Source organism: Ctenocephalides felis, unplaced genomic scaffold, assembly GCF_003426905.1.
Source record: "Ctenocephalides felis isolate EL2017-DRISC unplaced genomic scaffold, ASM342690v1 CF-g0.4_SCAFFOLD_03571, whole genome shotgun sequence".
NCBI lineage: Eukaryota > Metazoa > Arthropoda > Insecta > Siphonaptera > Pulicidae > Ctenocephalides > Ctenocephalides felis.
This window is the reverse complement of record NW_020539725.1, coordinates 41,354,433-41,368,660: the sequence shown is the minus strand read 5'-3', so window position 1 is coordinate 41,368,660 and position 14,228 is coordinate 41,354,433. Positions and strand designations below refer to the sequence as shown.

General features: G+C 28.0%; 1 non-coding gene across 1 annotated transcript; it reads left to right on the top strand.

Moving 5' to 3' along the window:
* Positions 1 to 8,634: 8,634 nt before the first annotated feature.
* Trnar-acg lies at positions 8,635 to 8,707 on the top strand. The gene has a single exon. It is a non-coding gene; the product is annotated as a tRNA-Arg (tRNA).
* The last annotated feature ends 5,521 nt before the right edge of the window (positions 8,708 to 14,228 follow it).

Genomic DNA, 14,228 nt, shown 5'->3' with positions numbered 1-14,228 from the left:
GTATAATTCCTTATTTATATCGACTTGTTAATAAATTTAAAACCTTAAATTTTTGACAAGACCACGAAAATGAAATTATTGTTTATTCTATATAATTGCTTCCTTGGTGAGTAAATTGACTGACAAATGAACTTCACAATAACATTTTCCAATTTTAGCGTACAAGATCAAATAATCCGCGTTGTTCAGAAACCATAACCATCGCAGAAATAACTCTATATATGGACGAAAAGAAAAATCTTTTTAAAAGTCGTTTCGCCCTGAGGACGATGAAAAATTACAAACGATTTCACGATTCATATCCGGAATGTCTTGAAGGGAAACGGATGTGACCGGAAGGACGGTTATGATGGTAGAAAAGAATAAAAAGGTGACAAGGAAGTAAAATGATAGGAGAATTACCACGAGAGAAATTGGACAATCGAGAAAATTTATAAAGGACATATGGGAAATTTGTTTGAATTCTATGAGAATTTACAGAAATAAATTTATTATAAATTGTAAATTATTATAAACATATTAATCAATGTTAATGGAATTTGCAAATATTGATGAATCTGCCAGTTAAGATCAAAATTATTTGTGTTCTAACACTGCTGTTATTCATATCACAGGCAATTTTTGTTAGTAAAAAATGAGACACAATTTTCATGAAAATTATTTAAATGTAATTTTCAGAATCGAATTTTGTAATGGTGAATGTATAATATTTATTCGATCAGCTATTATTTTTCCTAGAGAGATATAGATGAACCAGTGTCTCAAAACTCTCATAGAGTTACTTCAAAATATTTATTGAATTCAGTTCTAAATTACTATGATCTATCTTTTTATTTCTTTTAGTTACATTTACAAAAATATTGAGTACTTTTATTGAGTAATTTTATTTTTATTTATTAGAAGTATAAATCAAATTATTATTAAGATAATTTCGGATATCATAGTGGTCTATCAAAACTTGAATTAGTAGTCTATCAAAAAAGTGTAAATTTTGTAATAAAATAGAGACATTTTTAGTTCATTTAAGCACATCAACACTGTGGACACAATTTTGTTAATTTGCATACGTCAATTTAAATATTGCTCATAGAATATTGTATTCTGATTGCTGTTTTAAAAAAATTTAAAAACTCTAATGATTTTAAAGAAACATGATTAAACAGGAAATGAACATAATATAAAGATCAGTTTTCAAGTTATTTAATTTAAAAAAACATAAGATACGAATACTTTAACAATGGACCTTATTTGTGATGCGTTCGTTAACATCTCATAGGAGTCATATTATTAACATAATTTTTCATAATTTCAATCAATTTTTTTACAGACATTCAGTAATTGTTATAACGATTATATGGCTTTTTGAATGGATGGCAATCCAATAGTTGTCCAATCCACTTGGGACTTAAATAACGAAGTATTTATTGACATTTTATGATTGTATATTATAATTGTAAATCTTATATATAAAAATGGAGCTCTCGATGAAAAGATTCGGTAAAACTCGAAAACGGCTAAATTGATTTGGCCAGGATTAGTCTTGAAAAATTCGTGCCAATCCAGAGATGGTCAGAAAGGTGAGATAATATTTCAAAATCGCGTAGAAACTTCACATTTTTAATTTGAAAATTTTTGGTAAACACCATTTGATTCAAAATGGCTTACTACACAATATAATTGAAATGACAGATAAATAGAATACTTCTCATATGTCAAATGGTTTTGACAAGTGGAAAAAATTGTATATGGTAACACCATTACTTTTGTTCACACTAGTATATATATATATATATATATATATATATATATATATATGCAGCTATACCCACGATAAGTGATTTTCACTTAATGTTAAATTTATAACCTCAAGTGGGAATTTAACATCAAACCTGCTTGAGATCGGACTTGGACGAGGCAGGGATCGAACTAGCAAACCCGGGACTAGTTTGTACTAGCCCACGTCCGAACTAATTACGCCACCGCTGGGTCCTTTGTTTTATCAATGTTAAAATGTTTATGTAATCTTGTGTAATATTCGATGAATAGAAATGTTACCATTTCTAAAACAAGCACAAAACTATGTGAAATCGAGATTTAATCGGGCATAGATTCAGGTCACTCAACGTGTTTGTATGTTAAAAAAAAATGTACATTTGTGTAAAGACGATGTCTCTATACTCAAATGTTGTTTGCTGCAACAAAATTTCAAGTGTTTGTGCTTCATCGCTATTATTTGTTATTATCGTAATATTTGTAATTCCCTGGATAGAAAGAAGTGTGTATAAATTCCTCTCTATACAAATATACATCCGTCTCTATACAAATTATATCGTAAAGTGCAAAGATTATGAAAATTTATCATAGAACATGATATCGTTGATGTTATCATGTTGTATGACAAATTTTCCCTTTACGGTATAATTTTTCTTTCAACCATTTTTCCTCCACATCAGTATCCTTTCTGACAATCATATAAAATAGAACGATTCTACTCACGTATCTGCAGGCTGAGACAGTACACCGCCTGCGAAGCCATGGCCACGTGGGATCAGTTGCCGAACTCCGACGATTTCGCCAAAACCAAAGACATGTGCGAAGCGACTGAAAATGCGCCCGAACTTCAGACTATCGTAGGTAAACTTAGGAACATTCGCCCGAATCGGAACATCTGGAAATAAAATTGCAGATTAGATATCATGAGAGATAATGATAGCCGATGACGTCATATGTGTATCATATTCTTATCTTTATATCAAATTTTTATGATTGCACATCTCAAAGTTAGTGATCATCGTAGACAGGTGATTAAATTTATTAATACGGTTTAGTGCACAATACCAATATTTAGCCAAATGTTTAATGTGACAATATAAATTAATAATTGTGTTAAAAATACAGAATACACTTATTGGTGTTTAATTTCTGTCATTTACAATTTAATGGAGTAATTAATGAAAACTTGAGCAAACAAGAACGTCGCTTATGCCCGAAACTTATTGATTTTTTTTCAAATATAATTTTCTTTTTTTATAAAAAAAGAAGGCTATCACAGCCTTCGCCAAAGTTTCGCCGACATAATAATGCAATTAATAAAAACAAGGTAAGATTAATGTTAATTGAATGAATAAAATTATCAAACACTGAATGTTGTTAAAATACATCAGATATGATAGTAAGTAGGCACAATCAATTTACTCTATATTATCGATAGAAATATCAATTAATCGACAACCTCTTTACGTCGAAAAGGTATTATTAGTAAAGTGTATCTTAAAATTGATATAATTTGAATCAGAGTAAAAAATAATATTCTGTCACAATGGCAATATCCAAGCAGAGCAATTTTTGTTTACTATATCTGTAGTTTACTATTTTTCTTATAAATTGAATATATATTAATGATAAAATAATATATAAATATTAAATTATTTCTAATCAGATGGTTTCGTTTAAGTTGTTTTGTTCTAAATAATTGGAGAAATATTTTTTTATAATAAATCATATGAGCAGATATATGTGTTATGTGTTAAATGATTCGAATAAGTCACTATTATCAATTCTTTGCAAATAGAGAAAATAGCGATATTCTTACTTCATCAAATCACCAGACATCTATCCATCTGAACTGTGTCACCAAAATAATGAATTTACTCAATACACAAACTTCACTTAATTTTTACTATAAATAATAGTCACTCATTTTAGAATCACAATTTAAAAACACTTGAGTCAAGGAAAACATATTTTCTACAATTTTTTTTATTTAATCTAATTTACTTTTGAAATAATCTCATAATTCATTGACCTCATTACTGATTAATAATTACTATATATTTTGGATCCAAAATATATTGAAGCAATTTATGAATGAACTTAATTTTTTATCGTGTTTTATCTAATCAAACTCATTATCATAAAAAGTCATAATAGAACTGAATAGCAGTAAAAAGGGAAAATTATATATTTGTAATAAAAGACTATGAAGCACATATCATGACCGGTTTATAACCTAAAAAATGCAATTTCTGCAATAATGTAAAATAAAAAAAATAAGATTTGGATACACAACTGAGTGAAACTTTTATTATAAATTTTGTGCAAAAAATCGCATTTACAATGCAATTTATAATTAGGTTATGAATTTTAAAATTTATTTAAATTAAACAAGTTTTAATACAATATACGTGACAAATCCTTGTCCAAATTGAGAAAACATTCAATCACCACTTCAAATAACATTGTTTTAAATCTGCATATCAAAGTATACTGATTACTGATGGTGCAAGAATGGATTACAATGACAGAAATTTATAAACAAAAAACGCCATCGCCTTCAACAGCCAGTATCAATTACAAAGAATGGCTGTAAAACCTCTTGATAATCAACATAAAAAATGCTGTCTTTTATTCTCTAAGAATTTAAACACTGCAATCGCAAACTACAATGATTGCATGTCATTATAAAGAAAAGACATTGAGTTGAATTTGATACAGTCGTATCTGTAAACTGTGTGAAAGTTTATCAGACACGAATATCCGCTTTTATTGCAGCAACAAAGATAAATGAATGATTTTGTTTGAAATATATCCACCAGGATTTGCCTTGACCAGTATTTATTAATGCAAGTAATCAAATTTTGCAATTGCATTTCAATAGAAATTTAAATTGAACATTGATCTTAAAACAACTGGCTAGAAGTTAACAGTTTTGTCAATTTTCTTACAAATTTCGTAATTATCTATTTAAACATAATAATAAGTTTAGAAAAATTAATTATAAGCTGACAGGATTTCTACCCGATCATTTTTAACTCTTTTATTTAAGAATCTAAATGCAAAAGTCCATTAATGAAGTGAGGTTTTTAGGGGGAGGGGGGAGATCGACAAAAATTCACGAAATATCAAGCGGGGGAGGGAGGGGTATAGAAAGATATCACGTGTGTTTATTTTTAAACTAATTTTCTTAAAAAAGTTCAAACATTTAAAAAAAATTCAAAAATTTTACAGCATTTTCTCGTAACTAAAAATACACGTGCTGTTTGGTGGGGGAAGGGGGGTAATCTTGAATATCACCATGTATCACCAAGGGGGAGGGGGGGGTCTAAAAATCCTTAAAAACTCGCTCACGTGATTAATGGACGCCCCCTGAGGAGCAAGTAAAGCTGATACAGCTACCAAGTATTCTGCACGGTTTATTTTTTACAACTTTAATTAATTTTTATAATTAAACTACTTGTCATAGACATTTAATATTTTAAGATGTTCGGTGTGACTGGAAACTCTATCACTATGCAAAGTTTCATCAAAATCCCAGAAGAGTAAACCTGAGGTTCTCCTTGTTAGTTTGCACTGGGAAACGTTCTTTTACTCAAAAGGTTACAAGATATCAAAAAAGTGCAGATACTTTTAGTTTAAAAATAAATTAATCAGTATCACTGATAACTTGTAGACAATATTGTGTATTCAAAATACAAGAATGTAATGCGTACGGTTTCAGATTTAAGAAAAAAGCCTGATTAAGGCTTACGATAATTTACTACAGTACTGCTCTCTTTATATAATTAAATCATATGTGGTTGTCATTATATGACAACAGTATAGTTACATAGATAAGTACTTTGTACTATAGCATTTGCATTCAGTAAAAAATATAGAAAAATCTTGTATAAATTATGTGCATTGCATTGCTAAGTTTGCATTATTGATTAATAATAACATATAAATATATAAATGTACTAGCTTTTACAACTTTATTAATTTAAAACAACTAAATGCCTTTATGAATTTATGAGAATATTCCAATTCCTTAGACATACCTTTAGACATATATAGACATTATATATGAGGTGTCTAAAAATTGGAAAATTTTCAGAAATTCGTAATTGAATTACATGAAATGCTCAGCATAAAATATCCAAATTTCAGACTATATATATCAATTAAAAATAATTGGTGGCAGTTTAAATAAATTCCTGTGATATCTCAAATAAATATTTTTTATAATACTTTGTGCACAAGATAGAATCTCAATCGAATACCTACTTTTTGCCAATATAAAAATGATATAAACTTGAAAAAGTACAAGATATTAGTATACAAAAAAGAAACAATATAATTGTAAAACGATGTACGTGTCTAAATACTATGGCAAGGCCAATAATTGAACTGGATAAGGATAAATTGTACGAAAATAATTCAAACTTTATTTGAAAAAAAATTAATATATTCAAATTATGCTTGCCTAAAAATGAAGAAGCTCTATTTATTAGCTCCACGTAATAAAATGTATTTAGTTCCACCACAAAGATCAACATAAATATATTCTTAAAATAGCTTTATAAAATATATACAATCACCTGCTGCCGAGAACAATTAGGTGGGGATCTACTTTACATATTTAAGTATCTTTGCACTAACCACAAATATTTGAAATTTCAGCAGGAGAATCGTAGTCCAAGTAGTATGGGTCTATGTAGGTGGATAGACTACCAGCCTGGTTGACCTCAATATCAAACCAACACTACCCAAGAGTTCCATGTACATTGCAAAAACAGACCCCATAATATCGCGTGAATGGAAATTGCGTGCATTTATGATAAACTTATATCGTAATAATTATTTTAAAAAAACAATGCATTTACGATTAATATTTCAATCAAATTGTAGTCATCGGATATGCTATTGGTAAATGTTTGATTTGATGGATAATGTGAAATGCGATACACAAATATTGGTAAAATCAAGTGACACATATTTTTCTGAGAGATTGTACTATTTATAGATGATCAAAAAATTTCAGATAAAAAGAAAAGTGAAATTGTTTCAATAGAAGTTGATATTCAACCATGGCAACTTTTTTGTATATGTAGAAAAAATTGGGAAGAATGTGGGCTGAATAATATAATTATGGATCAACTGAACATATTGAAGTTGTAGAGAAATTTAAGTCAAAGACTCCATAGAGTCGCTTATTAAAACGATTGATTTGGTATCAATCTTACAGAAATCAAATTGCTATTCCTATAGATGCAATTGAGTTTGTTAAAGAATGTGAAGTTAACATATAAGTGAAAAGTATTTGTACATATTATGTAAATGGCAAAATATTTATCGAAGGCCAATAAATAAAAAAAATACTTCAACAGAAAATCCAAAAAAATATTTGTCTTGATAGTACTAAAAAGGAGTTCTAATAATATATAAAGTATAAAATATTAACTCAAGATTGATTTATGACCAAGTTCATATTTCATTTATATTCTTAATATTTTTTTAATAATTCAAAGAAGTTTTTTGCTTTATATATGTATAAATATTGCATTTCATTTTATTTTTCTATTTAAATCAGACCAGGCACTAAACATCATCAATATTCAACCAACATTTAAATTAAGCTTGCACAGCCGACTAGAAATCAATAATTCTAATTAATAAATCATTAGGAGAACTTGCCATGGAATACTTCCCATATCTAAAATCTGATCATTGGTATTGATTGTCTAATTGTCGGAACAAAAATAACACCGTGCTGTAATTGATATCTACAAACGTTTGTTCTGGAAAAATTATAAAACAATAATAAATGGAACAAAGGGCTAATGAACCCATTTTTTTTTAAAGTATATACAAGGTGAATGAATACAATCTCGGTTTTCGATCTGCAAATTTTTTGTGTACATGCCCTCTTAAAATTATTGTCGCCAATTATTTTTAATAACATTGTTTCAACATAGTGCAAAATAATGAGGGAATTTGGATGCAATAGTAAAATTTTAGTGACAAAATAATACATTTTCATAAACATCAATTTTGCTAATAAACCCTACTTTTAAAAGAAATATATACAAGGCAATGAATACAAACTCAGTTATCGATTCTCAAATTTATTGTACATGCCTTCTTAAAACTATTGTCGCCAATTATTTTTTTATAACCTTGTTTTAACTTAGTGTAAAATAATGAGGAAATTCGAATGCAATAGTAAAATATTAATGACAAAATAATACATTTTCATTAAGATCAATTTTTCTTACAGAAAATCAATATAACAAAGATATCGCAAATCAAGAAAATATTATTAAATCATAAAACAAATGAAAAATATAATTTCTCAGAGTATTGTAATAATTTTATATTACTATAATGAAAATGCTAAGTATTTTAGTAGTTCAATAATTCAACTTGGGTTTTTTCATAAATTCGGACCCAAGGTTGGTCTATCCCTTACCCCCAATTTTATCCTAATCATAAAATATTGAGGAATATAATTAGAAGAAAGGGTATGGGCGTGTTTCTGTACAAGATTGTCCCTATCCTGGTTCAATTTAAACAATTTATACACCATTTTATAATTCTGTTCGAAATAATCATATTTGGACAAATTATTGATTTTTATAGTATTTTATCTATTTTGCGTTTTAATCAACTGCAATCAAATTTGCAAATAATCGTAGTTTCGAACTTAAAAATGTCGTTTTTTTATTCAAAAAATTCAAACGAAAGATTTTTCTATGTTAAATAAACATAATGCATTATTTATCGCAAATATTTTTTTTTTTTTGTCAAAATACTTTCTTAAAGTAAAAAAGACGACGAGCGTTTCACTACTGTCCGGTGAACGCGTACTTTTCGCATGGTCCTGTGGCGCAACGGATAACGCGTCTGACTACGGATCAGAAGATTCCAGGTTCGAATCCTGGCAGGATCGATATTTTTATTTTTTTTATATTACATATTCATTTAATATATTATTAACATTTTACAAATTAATTTATATTATACATTTTGTAGCACCTGCATTAATATCAATTACTAGCCATTGGAAAAACTATTTTAAAGAACATAATTTAATCATATAGTTATATAATAATTCAATTCTTCAATTTTGTAACGGCTATAATTTTTGATCATGATTCTAGTTTTTTAACCTATTTATTTAATTATCCCAATATTTCATTATTATTCAATATTTGCTAAAATTATTCACATACAAAAAAATGAATAATAATATAAATATAAAATTTATTTTTATTTAGTCTGAACTTGATTCTAAAAATTTTGAACTAGATTTTAAACTTTCAATATTCTAGATTTTTTGTGAGTAGTTATAATTCTGAACTTTTAATAGACACGAGATATAAATTTAACGTACAGAAATGAATGTTTTTTATCATTCTCACTTAACGGTGTTTGTTTTCACAGAGTAAGACATAAAATTAAACGATCAGAGATCAAACGAAGGATTTTATTGTAAGAACTGTAAACGCATTCCTTGAAATAATTTGAAGTTTTGTTCTCTGTTCTAAATTCCAAGAGTTACAAAACTATTCTTATAAAATTAGCAAAATAGTATAGTATGATATAGTATTTTCGAGCATGCATAACGTAAATTTTAATTTAAATATTAATCTTTATTATTCAATAAAATATGAGCAATCGATACTTTTTTTTACCTATAAGTATAGAATTAGGTATTCAATTTTACAAATATTAGCCCCACGAACGCAGGCGGCATACGAAGTATAGGGTGGCCCATTTAAAAAATTTATATAATTAAGGAATTTATCGATAGCAACTTGCCTGTAGGCCATACCGTGCGGAATTCGAAGCGATATATGGAAAAAACTAAGAATTTTGAGACATTTCTTACGATGTACAATACTTTATATGTTTTCTTTACAGAAATATCTGAACCGTAAGATCACTAGATCACTAGGACCACTAGATGGACCACCCGTTATATTTTATTACGTGTATTTTTACCAAATTTCAATGAATATATTTGGAAAATAATGAGGTAACCAATAATAAATTTATATTTGAATTTTAAGAAAATCTGAAAATTTATATTTATTAACTTCCCGTAGAGTAAGTAATAGTAATGGGCCGAAAATGAACATTTTTGCATTTCTTCACGTTTTGAAGGTTTCTGAACATTTTGGCATACCTCATAAAAATGGATGTGTGTGTGTTCTGTATGGCTGCAATTTTTCGTCCACGTTTTGAAGCGCATGGATCAACCGATTTGAATGGTTCGAAAAACATTAGATTTTTTATCGAATCTAACATCTAATTAGCTAAATTCGATTAGTAAATACAATTAGCCGAATTTGATTAGTTTAGAAATTAACTGAATTGAGCCTAATTTAGTCTAACTTTTTCACTACCTGCTGCTTAACTTTAATAAAAAAAGTCAGCATATCATATTAAGAAAGTTGTAAATGATAAATGAATAAAAAATATTTATTTAGTAAAAGTATTATGTAGTATTTGACAGTAAGTTTCGAGAAGTCGAAATCTATAACAGTCTCAGCATTGTAACATTGTTAATGAGTCGTAAATAATTCAGTAATCCAAGCGTACTATCATAGACTCATGAAAGTCATTTATCATATCGGAATATGATTAATTTCCGAACAGAATGTACGCCTTGTTTGAGCCAACAGACGCAATCACAATTATCACTAACCAGACAAAACGCGATGTGTTCTGGTGAATAGAGAAATCCAGGCCGAACAGTGCATTCTAGTGCATTCTAGTGCATGCAAGCAATATCGATCACTCCAGGACACAATTCGGACGATACCTAACTGACATACTATATACTATAACTATACTAAACTATATACTATACACAACGACGACGGAAAATGCGTGTTTCAGGCTGGTCGATCATGAAAGATCAATACAGGCAACGACTTATTAAAACTAAAGTAGTGAAGTAACTTATATTGGTTTTGAATATCCGTCATATATGCACATACATCGCAAAATCCATCAATTAAATTTTTATATTATTATTATTGAACAACGATCAGCACTAATAATAATAATAAGAAGAAATGCTGGCGGAGGCTATTTTCACTTGGATACATATTGCTAAATATATTTCCAAGTGAAAGCCTCTCACTACTACATTGTCTATTCAAATAGGTTATCAAACCTGGAACCTCTAAGTAAAACCCATAGCTTTAATCACTGATCTATGATTCAAATTTAAAGTCTTGCATAAAATAGAGTAAGAAGAAGTACACAGACACCTGCTACTTACAATAGTTAATTCTAAAATGTAGATGCAAAAATTTATTTTTACAATAAATGAACAAAAATGATGCCGAAACAAAAAACAGATTAATCAATACTATATATAGATGATGTGTTGACATTCTTTGATTCTCCTTGTCAGAATTCTGTTATGCTAACTTTGACGTTAGCAACATTTATGGAAATCTATCAAAAACATCAAAGGTCAGAAAATTTTAAGGTGTAATTCCCCTATAAGCTTGCTCTGTCATACTATCACACTTTTATAAAATTTAAAATAATAAGAACAAGAAATCAAGTAGGTACTTTTTATGTACGTGACCTAATTGATAGCTTTCTTAACATATTTTATATTTAATTGACATAAAAAACATGATAGTTACATAAAAGAAAAATTTTCATTTTACCATAAGCAAGTAGTAAGAAAACAATTAAATCTTACCCAAGAAATAGTCTGAAAATCTACCAAGGATTATTATTAATAAATTTTCATGAAATTGTTGGATGAATAAATAAATAAATACAACAAAGAATTAATAGCTTAAAATAAAAAAAATCACATAAAATTTGCTTTTGATGTCAAAATAAATATTTTAAAAACAATTTAAAAAAATCGAAATTGCACTGTAATCACTCATCACATATTCTAATAATGGGTGGCACTTAAATTACTAATTGAAAATCTAAAGTATCTTTGAGATTTGATATTATGTAAAAACGTACCTGTTTATTGATTTTAATAAAATTCTGAGATTCTACAAAATAATAAAAATATAATTTAAATGTGTAAATTACGACATCCAAAAGGATTACAGTTAAAACTATACCAGATAATTAAACTTTTGAAACTTTAAACTTAACTGAATATTTATGTCCTAAGACATAATGATTTAGCAGTTTGTTTGAAATTAAACTAATTTTTGCAACGCACAATGTTCTTTGCAGATTATTTTTTTATTGTAAAACTTGAAACACTTCACTGAAAACTTGAGACAAAAACGACAAATACTTGTAGTAAGTATTTAGAACATCTTGAGATAAACCAAAGATACTGAACCATATCACTACAAAACTATAATTGAGGAAATGCCTTAAGTAGTAATGGTTCCCATTTCCCATCTATGTTACTATCTCAAAATTAAGTTCAATTATATCCACTTTAGTAAGATATATATTCCTCCGTATACCTATTATCAGGGCTGTATCATCTTAAAAATAAGAAAAATCTTTATTATAAATCGGTTGGAGTCAAACTAGGTGTAAGTAGCATTTTGCCTTGAGGCAAGGTGCATAAACTTCCCGATACGTCTAAATAATCAACTTTTCTCTTAACTATTTAATATTTCAACTATTTCGGTGTTAAACGATGAATGAAATGTTGAGAAAACGTGAAATTAGAAAGTCGAGTTTGGTGGCAAAAACATAATAAAATTCTTCTTCGGGAACTTAACAAAGCTGGTCCACATTTTTGATCAGTTATGATTAGTTTCGATTATAAAACCAATCTTCCTCAAAATATACAAATTTTGAATACGAGTAGAAAACCATATAAGAGTGAAATTCTTTAATATTTAAATTAAATACGAATTCAAAAGTTTAACTGGATTTGCACTTTCAGTTCATGACATATAATAGGACAACTTGTATGTGATGATGTTTAGTTGATATGCTGCTATTAATGTAGTTTTAGTAACAATCATCAAACTATAGTATTTATTATTCAATAACTAATACCAAATCAGGAGGATAAATTATACGATTGAACGATGAGCAAGCTGTTAAACTATTGAAACTTTATTATCAGATAGAGGACGAACTTTACGAACAACACATATTTTACCTTGACGTTGAGGTCATTCATAATCATTTTCAAAATGTTTGAGGCAGTAAACTGTTAACTGTTGATTATATATAGACCAAATTCTCAAATATAAAAAAACAATATTTATTACGCCATGTAATCTTGTTCTATATCATTTTACATCTTCCAGCACTTAATAGAGTTTCCTACATTTTATGTTAGCCGAAGTTATTATTTTTTACCATGTCATCGCGCGACCACTTGGCAAGAAGCACTCAGGTCCACGGGTGATCGCAAAATTTTCCATAAATAATGTTACTAATTCTTTTGAAGAATAGCTTTTAGAACATAATTTATTGAGTATTTAATTTCTACTTTCTTTTTAGATAAAATTCTCAAAAATTAGAGCAAGTTTCACCCAATATTGACATGACTTATCAATACGATTATTTTTTTATACTTTCGATTTTATATTTTCGATTATTAACTTCCCATAGGGTAAGTTATTGTAATCGTTCAAAATTCGAAATTAAAAATTTTTACATTTCTCGACGTTTTGAAGGTTTCTGAAAATTTTGGCATACCTCAGAAAAAATAGATGTGTGTGTGTGTATGTTTATATGGATACAATTTTTCGGTCCCGTTTTCGGGCGCACAGATCAACCGATTTGAATGGTTGATTAGTTTTTGGCAAAGGAAGGTCCAGCAGTTACGGAGATAAAGAGCAAAGAGTGCAGAAAATAGAAATCAAGTTTTTGAGAGAACGGAGTATCCGATTTGAATGATCCAAAAAACATTCAATTGGTAATGATTGGGAGAAGTAGTTATTTAGTTTTAGCAAAGGTAGACCCAGTAAATGATTCAAAGAACTTTCTGCTTGTTTTAACAAAATAATTGATTTTGGAAAAAAAATTGTTTCAAAATATTTTTTTTTTTCAATTTTTTTTTTCGAAATAAAAATTTTTTGTATATCGAAAACAAATCAGATTTTATTTTTAATTCTGACTGAAGTTCTAATATACTTTAAACAAATAATTTCAACTTTGCAATTCAGTTTATATAATTCTTATAAATATAAATAGATATATAAATATATTAGACAATGTTACAATATTTCTAATAGTCTATTTGAAAACATTCAGTATTTCTCGAACATTTCGTTACGGTACGGGAAGTTCAAGCAATTTGCCTTAAGGCACGATGCCACACACCCCACTAGTTTATTAATATAAATTGTTCAATAAAAACAACAAATATGCAAGACATAAAATTTGTAATTGGCTTTAATCCAATAATTTTCACAGGTTCACTTCATGAAATACGCTGATACAAGCTTATACCCAAAGAACTTGAAAAGCATTTTAGAAAAACAAACGAGCGTTTT